The 21,195-nt window shown below is 39.1% G+C and overlaps 1 protein-coding gene across 1 annotated transcript in view; it reads left to right on the top strand.

Moving 5' to 3' along the window:
* Positions 1 to 336: 336 nt before the first annotated feature.
* LINGO2 (leucine rich repeat and Ig domain containing 2) overlaps positions 337 to 21,195 on the top strand; it is a 370,915-nt gene continuing 350,056 nt past the window's right edge. The window contains exon 1 of the mRNA XM_055272396.2: positions 337 to 425. The gene's annotated coding sequence lies outside the window, so the exon portion shown is untranslated. The remainder of the gene's footprint in view (positions 426 to 21,195) is intronic.

Genomic DNA, 21,195 nt, shown 5'->3' with positions numbered 1-21,195 from the left:
TAATATCAATAATGTTCATTAATAACTGATGGCTTGGGTAGATCAATAACAACATGCAGAGGAACATGCACTTGGCAAAAACACCTTTTGTAGCACATAAACTTCAGTCTTACAGTTTTAATGTTTATCAGCATCTTGAGAAGCATTTATAGTCCCTCACACACTCCTTTATGATTCCCTTATTGATTAAGTTGTGATGCCTCCTGGACCTAGGACACAGTTCACTATTTTTCAGTTAAAATGGAGAAATATCTTGTTTGTTGCAGGTTCGTTTCAAGCAGTTGGCTTGTGGGACTCTGAGAGATGCTGCTGCCCATGACATGCGGGAATTATCATGATCAACTACCCAGCTTGGATTTCACCCAGTGGCCAAGAGCTTTGTGTGGGAGACGGCAAGGGTTGGATTTTTCAAAAGAGTAAACCAGGTAAGGTTCGAGGGAGACATCTGATCATTTCTCACTTGCTCTAAGGGCTTTAGTGTGCTGCCAAAATATATGAATAATGTATAGCTTTTCTATTTGTTTTCTAAGTCCACAGAGCAGGTTGTTAAAGAATGGGGCTCCCTTGGATTTAGGAGATTGCATATAGTAATAATTGAGTCCCTTTACTCTCTAGAGGAGAAAGGAGCTATTTTAAAATACACGTAATGCAGGCATATGAATACTGTAGAGGCCAGTACTATAAAGATTTCCTCTTTAAGCTACTATTCTGAACTCTAATGGTATAAACAGTTGTACTTTTGAAGGTGCATTAGAGAAAGTGTTGCCGTTAAGTATTTATATTTTACAAAATATAGAAGTGAATATCAGTTCGTGGCATATGATCTTATAAATATGCTTCAAAGTTACTCCAATTCAGAAGATTATACCATTGTTCTGTCTTTTATTTCTTTGGAAGTATTTATCATTCTAAGTCTATTCACCTGTTATTTAAGATGGTGATACAATGACATACTGTATTATTTGGGCTCTGAGGATTTAAAATATTGCACTCTTATTCAAGTACTCTTTTATCTACTTTTTTTATTACATGCTGGAAACTCTTCCCAACTATTAACCATATTTTGGTCAGATCTTCTTATCTCTCTCTTTAACTTGCTTCCTCCCCTACAACATAAATTAAATATGTTATCAATAATTACCTGAAGAAACTACAAGCTATTATTGTCTTCTGACTCAAAGACCATCGAAACTTTAACAGTTTCTTTGAATTTTATGCATTGCAAAGCAAGATTTTCTTTAAGTTCAAGTATAGAAACGGAAAAATGTATGTAAAATTCCTTTATTTAGAAAGCAATGGATGGAGATTATTCTATGTTACTAATGCTTGAGCACCTTAAGCTTTTTAAAAAAATATAGCTTTCATACTTTCTGAAAATAAAGTAAATGGAACTCAGTCAGTAAATTATAGCCTGACATAATTATTTGGATATAAATAAAGACTTCTGAAGTGTTTGAAAACAATCTTTTAAAGTTTAATAAACATTAATTTTCAATTCCCTTATATGCAAATAAGTCATTATTTGCATATAAGATGATATCATGAGAGTATAAAACCCAAATCGCTACAAATTTAAAAATTTTTTGAAATAGTGTAGATTACCAATCTCATGGCAGAAATGTTTATTTGATGAACTGAGCTGGTGAATAATTTTTTTGTCTCGTTTAGTGGCAAAGGGGATTACTGTCATTTAAAAGACTTCTGACAGTCTGTAAATGAAAGGGACATCAAAACACAGCATACGTTAGTAGAAGAAAGTGCAACCGAGTTCTGTGCTTCATAGCATTGGCATCTAACACATAACTGTAGTGAAAATACTTTGGGATAGACTTCCATAGTCTTGTATCTTTAAGTCTTAGAGTTAATCCTAATTATTTTTATTTCATTATTTACCACAAAATTGGGTTACATGTCAAAACCTCAGAGTTAGAAGGAAAAACTTAAAAACAAAGTTTTTTTGGAGATGTTAACATTCCTCTCTTAGTACTGCAACCAGCAGACAGAAAATCAGCAAGGATTTAGAAGAATTGAACAATACCATCAATCAACTGGATCTAGTTGACATTTATAGAACACTCCACCCAACAACAAAATATACATTCTTTTCAACTGCATAGGAAATATTTACCAAAATAAACTATATCCTGAGTCATTAAACAGACATTTACAATTTAAAAGAATTTGTGTGTTGATTGTGTATATCAAAGGGAATGAAGAAAAATAAGAAAAAATAAAATAAAAGAATTTGTGGCTGGGTACAATGGCTTATACCTGTAATCTTAGTGCTTTGGGAGGTCAAGGTGAGAGGATCACTTGAGACAAGGAGTTTGAGATCAACCTGGACAACAAAGTGAGACCTCATCTCTATGAAATTTTAAAAAATTAGTTGGGAATGGTGGTGTGTGCTTGTAGTTCCAGCTACTTAGGAGGCTGAGGTGGGAGGACTGCTTGAGCCCAGGAGTTTGAGGTTACAGTGAGCTGTGATAGCACCACTGCATTCCAGCCTGGGTGACAGGGTGAGATCCTGTCTATAAAAAAATAAATAAATAAAAATAATTTAAAAAAAATCAGGGCTAGCTGGGTGCGGTGGCTCAAGCCTGTAATCCCAGCACTTTGGGAGGCCAAGGCAGGCCGATCACAAGGTCAGGAGATCGAGACCATCCTGGCTAACATGGTGAAACCCCATCTCTACTAAAAATACAAAAAAAAATATCCAGGCATGGTGGCGGGCACCTGTAGTCCCATCTACTCAGGAGGCTGAGGAAGGAGAATGGCATGAACCCGGGAGGCAGAGCTTGCAGTGAGCCGAGATCGTGCCACTGCACTCCAGCCTGGGTGACAGAGCGAGATTCCATCTCAAAAAGAAAAAAAAAAAAAAATCAGGGCTGGGCGTGGTGGCTCATGCCTGTAATCCTAGCATTTTGGGAGGCCTAGGCAGCTGGATCACCTGAGATCAGGGGTTCGAGACAAGCCTGACCAACATGGTGAAACCCCATCTCTACTAAAAAATACAAAAGTTAGCTGTGCATGGTAGCAGGCACCTGTAATCCCAGCTATTCAGTAGGCTGAGGCAGGAGAATCGCTTGAACCCAGGAGATGGAGGTTGCAGTGAGCAGAGATTGCACCATTGCACTCTAGCCTGGGCGACAGAGCAAGACTCCATCTCAAAAATAAAATTAAAAAATAAAGATAAAATAATTGACATTATACAAAATATGTTCTTGGACCATAATGGAATTACACTAGAAATCAATAACAGAAAGATACCGGGAAAATCCTCAGACTGTTGGAAATAAAATAATTCACTTAATCCATAAAATACCCATGTGAGGTGGATCTTATTGTTATCTTCATGTTAGAGATGAGAAAGTGAGGCAGAGAGAAACTGAGAAACTTGCCCAAGTTCACTTGGCTAGTGAGAGCTGGAGTCAGAAATTGGACTCAGGCAGGCTGGCTCCTGATCACACTTTGCTCTCCCTTTGATACATGTTGGAGTCTAACTTACCCAAACAAATGCTTCCACAGATCAAATGATGCAGATAACTCACTTGGCTTCATTCAGGATAACTCAGGATAATTTCATTAGTTATGAAGTTCTAGGTTGACAGGTCTTTCTTCCTCCTATAAGCACTTTAAAGATGGTTTTCCATTGTCTTCTGCCTTGGTTGTTTCTGATCATTGTTCTCCTATATGCAATGTGTCTTTCTTCTTTGGCTGCCTTATCTCTGGTTTTTAGCAGTTTGCTGATGACTTGCCTAATGCTAATTTTCTTTAAATTTATCCTGTTTGGAATTTGCCAAGTTTCTTGGGTCTACAAGTTGAATTACTTTTTTTCAAATTTGGAAATTCTGCCATCATTTCCCTCAAGTAAATATTCTGCCACATTCTCTCTCTCTGCTTCTTCTGATATTCTAACTACATGTCAGATGTTGTCCCACAATTATTGAGCCTCTGTTCATTAAAAAATATATTTTTACTCTATCTGCTTCAGCTCGAATGATTTCTTTTCATCTGGCTTCAAATTCATTCATCCTTTCTCCTGCAGTTAAGCCTATAAAATTTGTAAAATCATTTCAGATATGTATTATTCCATTCTAGAAGATCCATTTGGTTCTTTTAAAAAAATCTCTTGGCAGCTATTAGACTATAACTTCCATAAGGGCAGAGCATTTTATCCATTTTGTTCATTGCATTATCCCTGTTCCCTAGAACTGGCATAATATCTGTTCACGGACAAACACATGACACCATCTCCCTAGCTGTGAGTGATGGGCTAAGGAACACGTGGATGTAGTAATGATTTGAGAACAAATGAGAGCGGCCCAGCTCTTTTTCTGTTCACTTCAATGCCTGATGATCTCAAAGTCCACCAATCCTTCTCTTCCTAAAAATCTGTATTTTGGATGATGCTAATTGCCTTAGTTTGGGTTCCAAAGAAGCAGACCTTGGGAACGCCAACCCTAAGATTCAAGTGCAAATAGATTAGATTATTTTGGAAAGGATGCCAGGAAATATCTATAGGTAAGCTGGGAACTGAGACAGGGTAAGAAGGGCAGCTAATAAAGGATGTATTATCAAAAGTGTCATTAAGTGGACAACTACAGCCTAATCCCAGTGGATAATTCTGAGAGTCAGTGCAGGGTTTTTCCTCACAAGAGGCAAGGGAGCTGCAGCTTATATACACCATTCTCATCAGTCATTGGTTGAGGGCTGCTGGGGTTGGGGTGGGAGAGTTAATTCTCCCATGCTTTTGAAACTGACCCAGTAGTCCCATGGATAGTTTTTAAGATAAACATAGAAATTGACCCTTCTGATCTTAAAGCTTGAAACTGACATTTGTCTTCTCTGAGTTCCTTCCTCAGGAAATGATGTTCAGGCCTCTGAAAAAAAAATAAAGTATCAAAGAACTGAAACTCACTAAATACTCACATCCACACAATGAGATGCCAGGCCCTTCACTCCTCATGATTGCTTCCTTGCCCCTCCCCAGTTCCTGTTTTCTCACACATTGTTACATTCCTTCCCTGCTATATAAACCTCTAGTTTTAGTCAATCAGGGAGATGGATTTCAGACTGAGCTCCCATCTCCTCAGCTGTAGCACCCAATTAAAGCCTTCTTCCTTGGCAATATTGTTGTGTCAGTGATTGGCTTTCTGTGCAGCGAGCAGCAGGACCTAGATTGAGTCCCCTGGTGTTTCTGTAACACTTTTAGTCTGCCATATGAGCGTTGCTGGAGACAGCAGGAGCCAGAGAATGACCTCAGGCAGTCCAAAGTCTTGCCGAGTGCACTGCAGTGGTGAGGCGTAAGTTGATATGGGTAGGGCACTTTTGTCAGGTGCTCCACTGATTTGCCCTGAAAACAAGTATCCAGTAAGACCAATGCTTAATTCAGCACTAGGCCCACATAAATATTAGCCTAGAATAGTAGCTAAATCACAGATTTCGGAGTCAACCCAACCTGGGTTCACTTGTCATGTCTTCTATCAATCTGCCTTGTGACCCTAACAAAATTACTTAACTTCTCTGAGCTTTGATTCCCTCACTTAGAAAAAGATGTAATGCAGAAGAATGATGCAGAGTCAATAACAGAGTGCCTGGCACCAGGGCAACACTAGAAAGGAAGACATGTACTTGGCTTCCTGGCATCCCTTCTCCTGGCTGTGAGCTAAAGCAATAAATGATGGAATTTCAGGCATCAGTGAGCCAGGAGGAATTTATATGAAGGACACGAGGAAAGGAGAAGACAATTTTCTGGCATTCCTGAATTACAATGTGGAGGGAATACCTCTTTGCCCTGCTTCCGGATTTCTAGGCTGAGTGCCCAGGAGAGTGGGTACTATTTCCAGAAAGGGAGAGACTGGAGAGAGAAGATGCTTCAGTGCAAGAGTAGCTAATTAAGCAATTTAAATATTGGGATATTTAGCCCATTAGAGGTCAAAACTCTGAATATTGCCCTAGATTTTGATAATATACTAGCTCAAATTAAGTATAGAAAGAACAACTTTTTAAAAGGGAGATAGAATGGCAATGCCAAGATGGCTGAATAGGACCAGCTCTGGTCTACAGCTCCCAGCATGAGCGACACAGAAGATGGGTGATTTCTGCATTTCCATCTGAGGTATCGGGTTCATCTCATTAGGGAGTGCCAAACAGTGGGTGCAGGACAGTGGGTGCAGCACACCGTGCATGAGCCAAAGCACAGCAAGGCATTGCCTCACTTGGGAAGCACAAGGGGTCAGGTAGCTCCCTTTCCTAGTCAAAGAAAGGGGTGACAGACAGCACCTGGAAACTCCGGTCACTCCCACCCTAATACTGCGCTTTTCCAACGGGCTTGGAAAATGGCACACCAGGAGATTGTGTCCCGCACCTGGCTCGGAGGGTCCTATGCCCACGGAGTCTCGCCAATTGCTAGCACAGCAGTCTGAGATCAAACTGCAAGGTGGCAGTGAGGCTGGGGGAGGGGTGCCCGCCATTGCCCAGGCTTGCTTAGGTAAACAAAGCAGCCAGGAAGCTCTAACTGGGTGGAGCCCACCACAGCTCAAGGAGGCCTGCCTGCCTCTGTAGGCTGCACCTCTGGGGGCAGGGCACAGACAAACAAAAAGTCAGCAGTAACCGCTGCAGACTTAAATATCCCTGACAGCTTTGAAGAGAGTAGTGCTTCTCCCAGCATGCAGCTGGAGATCTGAGAACGGGCAGACTGCCTCCTCAAATGGGTCCCTGATCCCTGAGCAGCCTAACTGGGAGGCACCCCCCAGTAGGGGCAGACTGACACCTCACTTGGCCAGGTACTCCTCTGAGACAAAACTTTCAGAGGAACGATCAGACAGCTGAATTTGCAGTTCACAAAAATCTGCTGTTCTGCAGCCACCGCTGCTGACACCCAGCTAAACAGGGTCTGGAGTGGACCTCTACCAAACTCCAACAGACCTACAGCTGAGGGTCCTGTCTGTTAGAAGGAAAACTAACAAAGAGAAAGGACACCCACACCAAAAACCCATCTGTACATCACCATCATCAAAGACCAAAAGTAGATAAAACTACAAAGATGGGGAGAAAACAGAGCAGAAAAACTGGAAACTCTAAAAAGCAGAGCACCTCTCCTCCTCCAAAGGAATGCAGTTCCTCACCAGCAATGGAACAACGCTGGACGGAGAATGACTTTGACGAGTTGAGAGAAGAAGGCTTCAGACGATCAGACTACTCCGAGCTACAAGAGGAAATTCAAACCAATGGCAAAGAAGTTAAAAACTTTGAAAAAAAATTAGACGAATGTTTAACTAAAATAACCAAGGCAGAGAAGTGCTTAAAGGAGCTGATGGAGCTGAAAGCCAAGTTTCAAGAACTACATGAAGAATGCAGAAGCCTCAGTAGCCGATGCGATCAACTGGAAGAAAGGGTATCAGTGATGGAAGATGAAATGAATGAAATGAAGCGAGAAGGGAAGTTTAGAGAAAAAAGAATAAAAAGAAACGAACAAAGCCTCCAAGAAATATGGGACTATGTGAAAAGATCAAACCTACATCTGATTGGTGTACCTGAAAGTGACAGGGAGAATGGAACCAAGTTAGAAAACACTCTGCAAGATATTATCCAGGAGAACTTCCCCAATCTAGCAAGGCAGGCCAACATTCAAATTCAGCAAATACAGAGAAGGCCACAAAGATACTCCTGGAGAAGAGCAACTCCAAGACACATAATTGTCTGATTCACAAAAGTTGAAAGGAAGAAAAAATGTTAAGGGTGGCCAGAGAGAAAGGTCGGGTTACCCACAAAGGGAAGCCCATCAGACTAACAGCGGATCTCTGGGCAGAAACTCTACAAGCCAGAAGAGAGTGGGGGCCAATATTCAACATTTTAAAGAAAAGAATTTTCAACCCAGAATTTCATATCCAGCCAAACTAAGCTTCATAAGTGAAGGAGAAATTAAATACTTTACAGACAAGCAAATGCTGAGTGATTTTGTCACCACCAGGCCTGCCCTAAAAGAGCTCCTGAAGGAAGCACTAAACATGGAAAGGAACAACTGGTACCAGCCACTGGAAAAACATGCCAAATTGTAAAGACCATTGAGGCTAGGAAGAAACTGCATCAACTAATGAGCATAATAAGTAGCTAACATCATAATGACAGGATCAAATTCACACATAACAATATTAACTTTAAATGTAAATGGGCTAAATGCAGCAACGAAAAGATACAAACTGGCAAATTGGATAAAGAGTCGAGACCCATCAGTGTGCTGTATTCAGGAAACCCATCTCATGAGACACACATAGACTCAACATAAAGGGATGGAGGAAGATCTACCAAGCAAATGGAAAACAAAAAAAGGCAGGGGTTGCAATCCTAGTCTCTGATAAAATAGACTTTAAACCAACAAAGATCAAAAGAGACAAAGAAGGCCATTACAGAATGGTAAAGGGATCAATTCAACAAGAAGAGCTAACTATCCTAAATATATATATATGCACCCAATACAGGAGAACCCAGATTCATAAAGCAAGTCCTGAGTGACCTACAAAGAGACTTAGACTCCCACACAATAATAATGGGAGATTTTAACACCCTACTGTCAACATTAGACAGATCAACAAGACAGGAAGTTAACAAGGATACCCAGGAACTGAACTCAGCTCTGCACCTAGCGGACCTAATAGACATCTACAGAACTCTCCACCCCAACTCAACAGAATATACATATTTTTCAGCACCACACCACACCTATTCCAAAATTGACCACATAGTTGGAAGTAAAGCTCTCCTCAGCAAATGTAAAAGAAAAGAAATTATAACAAACTGTCTCTCAGACCACAGTGCAATCAAACTAGAACTCAGGATTAAGAAACTCACTCAAAATTGCTCAACTACATGGAAACTGAACAACCTGCTCCTGAGTGACTACAGGGTTCATAACAAAAAGAAGGTGAAATAAAGATGTTCTTTGAAACCAACGAGAACAATGACACAACATACCAGAATCTCTGGGACACATTCAAAGCAGTGTGTAGAGGGAAATTTAGAGCACTAAATGCCCACAAAAGAAAGCAGGAAAGATCCAAAATTGACACCCTAACATCACAATTAAAAGAACTAGAAAAGCAAGAGCAAACACATTCAAAAGCTAGCAGAAGGCAAGAAATAACTAAAATCAGAGCAGAACTGAAGGAAATGGAGACACAAAAAAACCTTCAAAAAATTAATGAATCCAGGCCAGGCGCGGTGGCTCACGCTTGTAATCCCAGCACTTTGGGAGGCCGAGGCGGGCGGATCACGAGGTCAGGAGATCGAGACCACGGTGAAACCCCGTCTCTACTAAAAATACAGAAAATTGGCCGGGCGTGGTGGCGGGTGCCTGTAGTCCCAGCTACTCGGAGAGGCTGAGGCAGGAGAATGGCGTGAACCCGGGAGGCGGAGCTTGCGGTGAGCCGAGATTGCGCCACTGCACTCCAGCCTGGGCGACAGAGCGAGACTCCATCTCAAAAAAAAAAAAAAAAAAAAAAAAAAAATTAATGAATCCAGGAGCTGGTTTTTTGAAAAGATCAACAAAATTCATAGACCGCTAGCAAGACTAATAAAGAAGAAAAGAGAGAAGAATCAAATAGACGCAATAAAAAACGATAAAGGGGATATCACCCCCAATCCCACAGAAATACAATCTACCATCAGAGAATACTATAAACACCTCTACACAAATAAACTAGAAAATCTAGAAGAAATGGATAAATTCCTTGACAAATACACCCTCCCAAGACTAAACCAGGAAGAAGTTGAATCTCTGAATAGACCAATAACAGGCTCTGAAATTGTGGCAATAATCAATAGCTTACCAACAAAAAAGAGTCCAGGACCTGATGGATTCACAGCTGAATTCTACCAGAGGTACAAGGAGGAGCTGGTACCATTCCTTCTGAAACTATTCCAATCAATAGAAAAAGAGGGAATCCTCCCTAGCACATTTTATGAGGCCAGCATGATCTTGATACCAAAGCCTGGCAGAGACACAACCAAAAAACAGAATTTCAGACCAATATCCTTGATGAACATTGATGCAAAAATCCTCAATAAAATACTGGCAAACAGAATCCAGCAGCACATCAAAAAGCTTATCCACCATGATCAAGTGGGCTTCATCCCTGGGATGCAAGGCTGGTTCAACATATGCAAATCAAAAAATGTAATCCAGCATATAAACAGAACCAAAGACAAAAACCACATGATTATCTCCATAGATGCAGAAAAGGCCTTTGACAAAATTCAACAACCCTTCATGCTAAAAACTCTCAATAAATTAGGTATTGATGGGACGTATCTCAAAATAATAAGAGCTATCTATGACAAACCCACAGCCAATATCATACTGAATGGGCAAAAACTGGAACTATTCCCTTTGAAAACTGGCACAAGACAGGGATGCCCTCTCTCACCACTCCTATTCAACATAGTGTTGGAAGTTCTGGCCAGGGCAATCAGGCAGGAGAAGGAAATACAGGGTATTCAATTAGAAAAAGAGGAAGTCAAACTGTCCCTGTTTGCAGATGACATGATTGTATATCTAGAAAACCCCATCGTATCAGCCCAAAATCTCCTCAAGCTGATAAGCAACTAAGCAACTTCAGCAAAGTCTCAGGATACAAAATCAATGTACAAAAATCACAAGCATTCTTGTACACCAATCACAGACAAACAGAGAGCCAAATCATGAGTGAACTCCCATTCACAATTGCTTCAAAGAGAATAAAATACCTAGGAATCCAACTTACAAGGGACATGAAGGACCTCTTCAAGGAGAACTACAAACCACTGCTCAATGAAATAAAAGAGGATACAAACAAATGGAAGAACATTCCATGCTCATGGGTAGGAAGAATCAATATCATGAAAATGGCCATACTGCCCAAGGTAATTTATAGATTCAATGCCATCCCCATCAAGCTACCAATGCCTTTCTTCACAGAATTGGAAAAAACTACTTTAAAGTTCATGTGGAACCAAAAAAGAGGCTGCATCGCCAAGTCAATCCTAAGCCAAAAGAACAAAGCTGGAGGCATCATGCTACCTGACTTCAAACTATACTACAAGGCTACAGTAACCAAAACAGCATGGTACTGGTACCAAAACAGAGATGTAGGTCAATGCAACAGAACAGAGCCCTCAGAAATAATGCCACCTATCTACAACTATCTGATCTTTGACAAACCTGACAAAAACAAGCAATGGGGAAAGGATTCCCGGGCGCGGTGGCTCACGCTTGTAATCCCAGCACTTTGGGAGGCTGAGGCGGGCGGATCACGAGGTCAAGAGATCGAGACCATGGTGAAACCCCATCTCTCTAAAAATACAAAAAAAATTAGCTGGACGTGGTGGCGGGCGCCTGTAGTCCCAGCTACTTGGAGAGGCTGAGGCAGGAGAATGGTGTGAACCCGGGAAGTGGAGCTTGCAGTGAGCCAAGATTGCGCCACTGCACTCCAGCCTGGGTGACAGAGCGAGACTCCGTCTCAAAAAAAAAAAAAAGGATTCCCTATTTAATAAATGGCACTGGGAAAACTGGCTATCCATATGTAGAAAGCTGAAACTGGATCCCTTCCTTACACCTTATACAAAAATTAATTCGAGATGCATTAAAGACTTACATGTTAGACCTAAAACCATAAAAACCCTAGAAGAAAACCTAGGCAATACCATTCAGGACATAGGCATGGCCAAGGACTTCATGTCTAAAACATCAAAAGCAATGGCAACAAAAGCCAAAATTGACAAATGGGATCTAATTAAACTAAAGAGCTTCTGAACAGCAAAAGAAACTACCATCAGAGTGAACAGACAACCTACAAAATGGGAGAAAATTTTCACAACCTACTCATCTGACAAAGGGCTAATATCCAGAATCTACAATGAACTCAAACAAATTTACAAGAAAAAAACAAACAACTCCATCAAAAAGTGGGCAAAGGACGTGAACGCACACTTCTCAAAAGAAGACATTTACGCAGTCAAAAAACACATGAAAAAGTGCTCATCATCACTGGCCATCAGAGAAATGCAAATCAAAACCACAATGAGATACCATCTCACACCAGTTAGAATGGCCATCATTAAAAAGTCAGGAAACAACAGGTGCTGGAGAGGATGTGGAGAAATAGGAACACTTTTACACTGTTGGTGGGACTGTAAAGTAGTTCAACCATTGTGGAAGTCAGTGTGGCGATTCCTCAGGGATCTAGAACTAGAAATACCATTTGACCCAGCCATCCCATTACTGGGTATATACTCAAAGAACTATAAATCATGCTGCTATAAAGACACATGCACATGTATGTTTATTGGGGCACTATTCACAATAGCAAAGACTTGGAACCAACCCAGATGTCCAACAACGATAGACGATTAAGAAAATGTGGCACATATACACCATGGAATACTATGCAGCCATAAAAAGTGATGAGTTCATGTCCTTTGTAGGGACATGGATGAAACTGGAAACCATCATTCTCAGTAAACTATCGCAAGGACAAAAAACCAAACACTGCATGTTCTCACTCATAGGTGGGAATTGAACAATGAGAACTCATGGACACAGGAAGGGGAACATCACACTCCGGGGACTGTTGTGGGGTGGGGGGAGGGGGGAGGGACAGCATTAGGAGATATACCTAATGCTAAATGACGAGTTAATGGGTGCAGCACACCAACATGGCACATGGATACATATGTAACAAACCTGCGCATTGTGCACATGTACCCTAAAACTTAAAGTATAATAATAATAAAAAAGGGAGATAAAATTAAGTCTGTTTTGAAGGTAAATAATCATAAGATAATGCAATTAATAATTATCTTGTCACAAAGGAAGAGCTCCCCTGTTTGTGAGATATGCACTTTCTTTCTTTGGAATACTTTATCTTTCTTAACTGTATGAGTCATAATTATGGGGAAAATGGACAAATAATTTTGATCCAAGTATTATAACGCAAAATTTCTCCTCACATAGCCCTTCAAAGTGAATCCTGCTAATCAGGATGTACAGAGATAGTCCATTCCACTTTTCTGTATACAAATATATGATTTAGAACTGTCCTCTGGAATATAAAAGATTTGACAGTGAATTAATATGTTTTCACAGTTAAAGGTTAAGTGTTTTAAAATGAACCGAAAATTTATATATTATAGTTTACATTAGTTTTAAATTTATTTTTGTTCTCTGTTGTATGAATGGCAGTCACATTATTTTATGGTGATGTATATTAGCTTCTCCGTAAGGTAGAAAGAGTGTCAAGATGTCCTAATTCTGTTTCTTAGAAGTTTATAACAAAGCTATAAAAATTTGTACTGTTCCTAAGCTTAGAAGCAATTTTTCTCTCTTAAAGCATTTTTTAAAGTAAAGATTTGCCAAGCTTAGGATTACATTACTATAGGCTCATACATAGAAGCAACATTAAGCTATAAAGACAGGATATAAAAGATGAGATCTCTGAAAACATTCCTGAAAATAGTATGCCCCATTAATGGGCTATGCCTTCCCCAAGGTGATTCATGAAAAATACTTAATAGCACCTGTGTATGCAATACATCCCTTGCTGTCTGCAGAGAGCAATGGGCATTCTCACCTGTGTAACTCTTCACATTCTTAGATCTTCTGAAATAAAATCTTGAGAATTTAGTAAGGCAGCTGATTCCCTCATTAAAAATCTCATGTGACTCTTAAATACTTTCTGGCTGCATATTTGTTTGCCCTCTAAACACTTTTTAAAAAGCCTAACACATGTAAAACTGCATGTGGCCAGAAACAAATTAGTAGCCTCCCTGCCCTGTCCTCAAGTAGTTCACACCTACCAAAGAAAAAACAACAACAACAAAATAACAAGCCATATAAACAGACATATGAACAGCTCGTTTCAGGACAAATGAACTGAGAGCTTTAATGACATATTCCAAGCAAAATTACCCAGAAATTAAGATGAAGGACTGTTAAAACTGTTAGAAATATTAAAAAGCATGAAGCTTAAGAGGCATTTCAGCTGCACTGCAATCAAATGGAGGGAGTTTTAATTGATGAGAAACTGGTATGAAGGTATTTGAGGCTCAGAGTACAGTCTGACAAAGTCGCCATTTTGTAAAAATAAACGTTATGTTTGAGGAATGGAAAACTTGAAATTGTGATATCGGGAGAGATGCAAGAAGTGGCTGGATGTATAAGTAGTGGCTAGACTGTAGTGTTTTTGCATGCATGCACAGCTATGGTGGTGTTAAAAGTGAAAATGAAGCCATTTATATATATATTTTTAAAAAGATAATGGCAGAGGGTCGGGCGGAAGTAGGGAAGACATGTACAGAAAGAAATGATAAACTAAGAGCGTTCAGGTCCATGAGGGCGGAAATGTGTGGTTTCTAGCCTATTGTATCTCTAGTGCCTGGAACACTTGTCCTTCATGGATTCTGTTATTCTCTGTTAAATGCTGACTAAATAAACGTCTTCCAATGAAAATCAATACATTTCTACATTTGCAACTTTTTCCTTTATAAAACTGACTTTAAAACCCTTCATACAAAGAATGAAAAGAGCTTGTGTGTTTTTTATCACAGCAGTGCACATATGCACACAAGTGCGCACACACACGCACACACAAACTCTCTCTCAGTGTATGCTTGAAATTAAACCTCAGATCCTGCTTCTGAAATTTACGCTTCAATTAACATGGGGGCAGCTGCTACCCTACTTTATTTCCCTTTTGAGACATTTTTCTTTCTGGCTTTATCCTTCCCTTCATTGTTTTATCATCACATCAATCACTGTGTTTCCTCCTCGAGAACACGGCATGCATCGCAGGCACATTTTTATGGCTAGAAAGCAAACGTAGCCTACTTGGCACATACTGCTCACAAAAACCTAATTAAGTAATTCTGCTGAATGTATCATGTCCTTTCCATTACACTGCATTTGTGGTCAAAGTAATAGGGGACACTTTAAGGATATAGAAAATAACTGGGGGAAGGAGCCTAAAGAAGACACAAAACGCACAAAAAAGTGAACGTCAGTTCAGCTCTATTTGATATAATCCTCTAATGAGCTGCAGCACATTAACACCTCTGGTAGAAGAATCTCCTAACTCAGAGCATCATTTTCCCTTCAGTTATTTTATTGAAAATTACCATTGTTGTATGGCTCCTTAGTAGTACATCAGAGTCAGTATTTTTTGTATGATTGAGTCATCTATTTTCAGAGAAGTTCTATTATGGTCTGAAAATAATCTAAGAAGTTGTTTCTAAATGTGCAGACTTGGGGAAATGTGATATTTTTCACTAAACTGTAATATGCTTGAGGTCAGGGCCTTTGTCTTTCTTCCTTAAGACTTAACCCCAGAGTCCCACATACATACTCGTGTCTGGTAACTGACTGACTGAATGAATATCAAAACCTGTGCTAACATCACACTTCTATCTGTTTTTTTAACTTGTAAGTTCAGGGGTACAAGTGCAGGTTTTTACATAGGTAAACTTGTGTCATGGGGGCTGTTGTACAGATTATTTCATCACCCAGGTGTTAAGCCTAGTACCAATTAGTTGCTTTTCCTGATCCTCTCCCTCCTCCCACCCTCCACCTTCTGAAAGGCCCCATCATCTGTTGTTCTCCTCTATGTGGCCATTTGTTCTCATTATTTAGCTCCCACTTATAAGTGAGAACATGAGGTGTTTGGTTTTCTATTCCTGTGTTAGTTTGCTAAGGATAATGGACTCCAGCTTCATCAATGTCCCTGCAAAGAACATGATCTCATCCTTTTTTATGGCTCCATAGTATTCTATGGTATATATGTACTACATTTTCTTTACTCAGTCTATCATTGATGGACATTTAGGTTGATTCCATGTCTTTGCTATTGGGAATAGTGCTGCAAGGAACGTATGAGTGCATGTGTCTTTGTAATAGAATGATTTATATTCCTTTGGGTATATACCCCATAATGGGATTGCTGGGTTGAATGCTACTTCTGTCTTTAAGTCTTTGAGGAATTGCCATACTGTCTTCCACAATGGCTGAATGAATTTAAACTTCCTCCAACAGTGTATAAGCATTCCTTTTTCTCCACAACCTTGCCAGCATCTGTTACTTTTTGACTTTTTAATAGTAGCCATTTTGACTGGTCACACGTCTATATTTTTAACAGTAGGAAGAATATCTCTCTCTTGTTGGTGGTACCAGTTGGTAATTGGTTCATTCTGTCCATTGTCAGATAATGCTACGTTATCTTCTCATGGTTAACTAAAGTGCCGTTATTTAGTAATAGATATTTTAAAATCACAAAGTGATGTATAATCGTACCCTTGTAGTACATAATAGTATAGAGGATTTAATCTCAAATAAAGGGACAAGAAAAAGCATTATTAGGTATCATGCTGCCTTTATGGATAAAGTATAGTTTCTTCCACAAGCTTTCACAAACTTTGAATTTTTACTTAATAAGGTCTACATGTTGTGAAGGTCTCATATACTTGGGAGAAAGAAGTAGGGTTTGCCATTTTCAGGCTGTTGGGTATGTACTGCTGGGTAGAATTTATTAGAATGCTGCCATCCCAGCAAGCTACCCTTTTCTTCTTTGAGGAGGCAATCTATAATAAGTTGTGATTGACCTATAAACTTTCAAGTTTATCTGACTTTAAGTAAGGCCTAGGTTTGAATCATAGCTCTGACACTAATTAATGATCTTGGGCAGCAGGGCACGGTGGCTCACGCCTGTAATCCCAGCACTTTGGGAGGCTAAGGTGGGTGGATCACAAGGTCGGGAGATCGAGACCATCCTGGCTAACACGGTGAAACCCTGTCTCTACTAAAAATGCAAAAAATTAGCCGGGCATGGTGGTGGGCACCTGTAGTCCCAGCTACTGGGGAGGCTGAGGCAGGAGAATGACGTGAACCCGGGAGGTGGAGCTTGCAGTGAGCCGCGATCATGCCCACTGCACTCCAGCCTGGGCGATAGAGCGAGACTCAGTCTCAAAAACAACAAAAACAACAACAACAACAAATGATCTTGGGCAATGTATCCTCTCAGAGTTTTGATTTCCAATCAGTAATATGGAGATATTAGTAGTGACCCAATGGGACAATTGTAAGGATTAAATGAGATCACTGATATAAAATACTCAGCCAAGTATCTGATACTGTTACTGTGATGATGATGATGATGACAACGATGATAATAATGTGAAGTCTATATATATAGCATGTCTACCTAGAAGTTCATTTGTTTAAAGCCAAATGTCACAATATTTTGACCTTGGTCTCCAGAAGTAAGTGAGATAATCCAAGGCCAGTGCTGAGCACAATGCCTGACACCTCATAAACACTCAATAAGTGTTTTGTTGTGGTAGCAGTTACTATTATTTGCTTTTATAAAACATTTTTCTTCTTCAGGCTCTTTGAAGATATCTTGGTCTAGTGCATTTCTATCAACAATTTCCATCTTACGATAGTGGCAGTTCTACGAGTTATGGTCAGGGTTTTGACTTTGAGGTAATGCTCTCCTTAATAGTCTAATATAGTTCGTATCATATTGGTGCCTTGAGGTAAATAGCATTTTCTTTACAGCCATAGATTACCAGAATGGTTTTTCTATCAAATTATAGTCTTTCGGATCATAAAATGCATTAAAAGCAACTAAATGAAATGTTAACATATATCTTTACAGTAGCAAACAAATCATCCTTCTTTTTTGACATAATTCTCTAATTTGGAAACATAACCTTGAAATACACGCATAGAAACGGTCTTTGGGAATCCCTGACATTAATCTAGCAGTATCTATAATTATGCCTTTAACCTTTTTTTATTACATGTATTTTATTAAAAAGACTGTCATTAATTTTGAAAGAAAAGTTAGAATTAAAACTGTATTTAACATGATAAAATAATATGAAATAACTGACAGCATTCATCTACAACATGCCACCTAAAACCATATTAGGAGAAGAAATGGGATAAATACAGACAATTCCAAGAGTTTCTGGCTAATGCTTTGTAAATTATTGGTTTTGGGTTGGTCCATTCTTCTCAGCGAGTGCAGAATCTACATCACAAGATCAATCTAATCTGAGGTGTAAAGAAAGAGAGTGTAAATGGGAAAACTACAGTGGGAGTAAGTGAATTCACCCAACATCAGCAAAGTGGGCATCGGAAACAAAGGAGGACTGGAAAACTGCTCATCTTCTCTCAGCAGCTCACTTTTCCCCTCAGTGAGGTGCAGAGGAAACAGACATTGGAAGGGAAAGAGATTCAGGGATGTACTGTGGTTGGGAAAGTAGCACTGATATAATAGACTATGGAGTTGATTGAAAGCCAAGCAGAGTCATGCCAGAGGCTAGCAATTTGATAAAATATTTGCAAGAGGTTTGAACTGAGTGGTTAGGAAATCCCTGAGTGAGCAAATGGAACATTTTATTATAAATAATTTACTCATTCTAAGGATAAAGTTTAGCATGAAATTAACATACTGCTGAAGACAAACAATCTTCATAAAGTCTCTTCTTCAGAAATAGGTAAGGAAAATAACCAGTACCTGAATACATCATGTATCTTTCTATTAAATCTAACATGACAATAGCAATAAAATAATAATAGTAACTACCCTAATTTAAATATCAGCCTTAATACAGGTCTTTTATACAAAGGTATGTGTACTCTGAAATGTAGACATGGTTATAAATATATTCAAGATGAAGAAGCTGAGACATAGGAAGGAATGTAATTTACCAAGCTCACACATGTGTGAGTTATTCTCCCAAAATGTCCTCTTTATAAAATCTATGAGTTTTCATTATATTAACCTGGTTTTCATTTTCTAAAATTAATAATCCAATCCCTATGCCATTATACATGTGTGCTATTTGCTCTACTATAAAATACATTTCTGTGATATTGTATAATTTACTTTTCGTTTTGTGTGTGTATTTTGCTTTTCCATGAATTTGAAAGCAGCTTAAGACTTAAAATCCTTAGTATTTCTTTTCATGGAAGGCCCATTGCTACCAGTGATATTATAGGCCTGATTCTAAACAAGTGTTTGCTGATGATAATGTCAACAATCATCTGGTTTTCCTTTTCATCAAAGAACAAAACACTTCATGTATAATTCTTGGCATAATTTTGTATGTAAATGTATATACCCATGACTTACTGAATAGTTACCTACAGGGCCAAGTTAAAAGTTATTTGAATAATACTTTAGTGTTCATCTAAACAGGATTTTTCTTCCTCTAACTAAGTACCAGAGTGATTGAATGGATTGTTTTCCAGCATGTGCACTGGTCTGGAGATATGTGTTCCATCTACAAAGGGCTTTGAAGCCAAATACATTTTGCAAGTGTGTTAATTTATGATAAGGACTGTTCATGAGTATGGACTCAAACAGAAAGAATTTAGGTTTACCTGCCACAGGGGCTCACTCCTTTCTTGCATAATTAGAGAATTGTTGGTAATAAAAAGAAAGTGAATGATATTAAATTATTTTTTTACCTCAGCTCACAACTCTGGTGTTAAGAATGTAAGCCTTGACCAAATGCATTCTTATTCTCCTTTCTCTCTCTGCTCTCTTTCTTGCTTCTTTCCTCTCTTCCTTCCTTCTTCTTCTTTTCTCTCTTCCCCAAAATCCTTATTCTCCTTCCTCTCTCCTCTCCCCTACCTATGAACATGCTAACATTTTCTTCTTGGGGTGTCCCTGTCTTTAAATCTAAACAGATCATCACATCCAGTAGCTATCCCTTCTTTAGAGATGTTGTTGTCATCAATGAACTTATACTTTTCTCTTTTTTTCTTTTTTATTAAAGCAAATTCTGGATATGACTCTCTTCAGAAGCAGGGAAAATTCCTGCTAATGACCAGAGAGACATTGTAGTTTTAAGGCAACTTCAGTAGATTCAATTCCTTTTACTGAAGAATCAGCTTTTACAGCACAATCTGACTTTCACACTTTTGGTAGTAGAATTTGAGACATTCAAAGTGCAGCCTAATTGTTAAGCCAAAGCCAGTTAGTACCAAGCTGCATCACCGACACCATCAGCAAGAGGATTTTACTGAGGTGAGTCTTTTTTTGCATAGGCACTGGGCCACAAGAAAAAGTTTCAATTTCTGTCTGTTCTCACTTTCAGATGCATTAGAGATAATATCTACTCTTAAATATTAACTTTACCCTCAAGGAGTTTATGATGCCAGTGACAAGCAGAGCTGACATGTGCCATTATGCAAAGGAAAAAAAAAGGCAGCACTGTATATGACAGTCAGGAGCTTGGGTAGATGATAAGAATTACAGCAATCCAGAGAAAAAAAGAGGCCATGGTGGACTGGAATCTTCATGGAAACTATGAGGAAGGTGAAGTCAGAGTTTGGCCTCAAAAAAAGGGTGAGAATACAGAAGAGTAGGGAAGATGTGGTGGGATATTTCGGCCAAACAATATGATGAGAGCAGAGGTTCAGGAGAAAAACATGTGGCTTATTCAGGGAAAAGTAAATACATCCTTTGATTGTATGGAAGCATTTGCAAGAACAAGTACAGAAAGAGATGTTTCAGAAGGTAACTGGGAAGAAGATTGTGAAATGCCTTTAAATTTGAGGGTAAAATTGCTGAATCTGAATTCTGAATCTATCCAATGGAAAGCCACTGAAATGTTTGGTTATGAGGAAAATAAATGGAACACTGCATTTAAGGAAACTGAAGCCAGATAAATTTAGCTTTTGTTAATTATTTACTCATTTTAATCATTTATTCAATAAATATGTCAATACAGATTGAGCAAGACATGGTAAGATTTGAGATAAAGGTCTGAATGAAGCAGGAAAGTAGTAAGGAATTAGAAGCCATCCAGAAAAGAAGTTTCAAGAGCCAAATTTGGGAGGGCAGTAGCAAGAGTTGGGTGAGAAGCTATGGGTTTCAATATTTCATCTGTTTATTGATAAGGAGTATATGCACATCACAGGAGCCATGGAGCTCTTCTGGAAAAACCACCTTCAAGTTATAATCTATTTCAGTCAAAGACAAGGACTCTTAGATCTTACACCACAGACAGTGTAGTAACTCATTAAGGGTGACTATATTGCAGTTGTTACTATGGGAAATGATGTCCTCAGATAGACTTAATAATAGATCGGAAGCCCTCAAGCCCATCCTTGCTGCTGTTGCTGCAGCTGAAACTCAGACACCTGAAACTCAGACA

This window comes from Symphalangus syndactylus, chromosome 3 (genome assembly GCF_028878055.3).
Source record: "Symphalangus syndactylus isolate Jambi chromosome 3, NHGRI_mSymSyn1-v2.1_pri, whole genome shotgun sequence".
Classification (NCBI taxonomy): domain Eukaryota; kingdom Metazoa; phylum Chordata; class Mammalia; order Primates; family Hylobatidae; genus Symphalangus; species Symphalangus syndactylus.
Note: the sequence above shows the minus strand (reverse complement) of the source record. Positions and strands in the feature narration are given on the sequence as shown.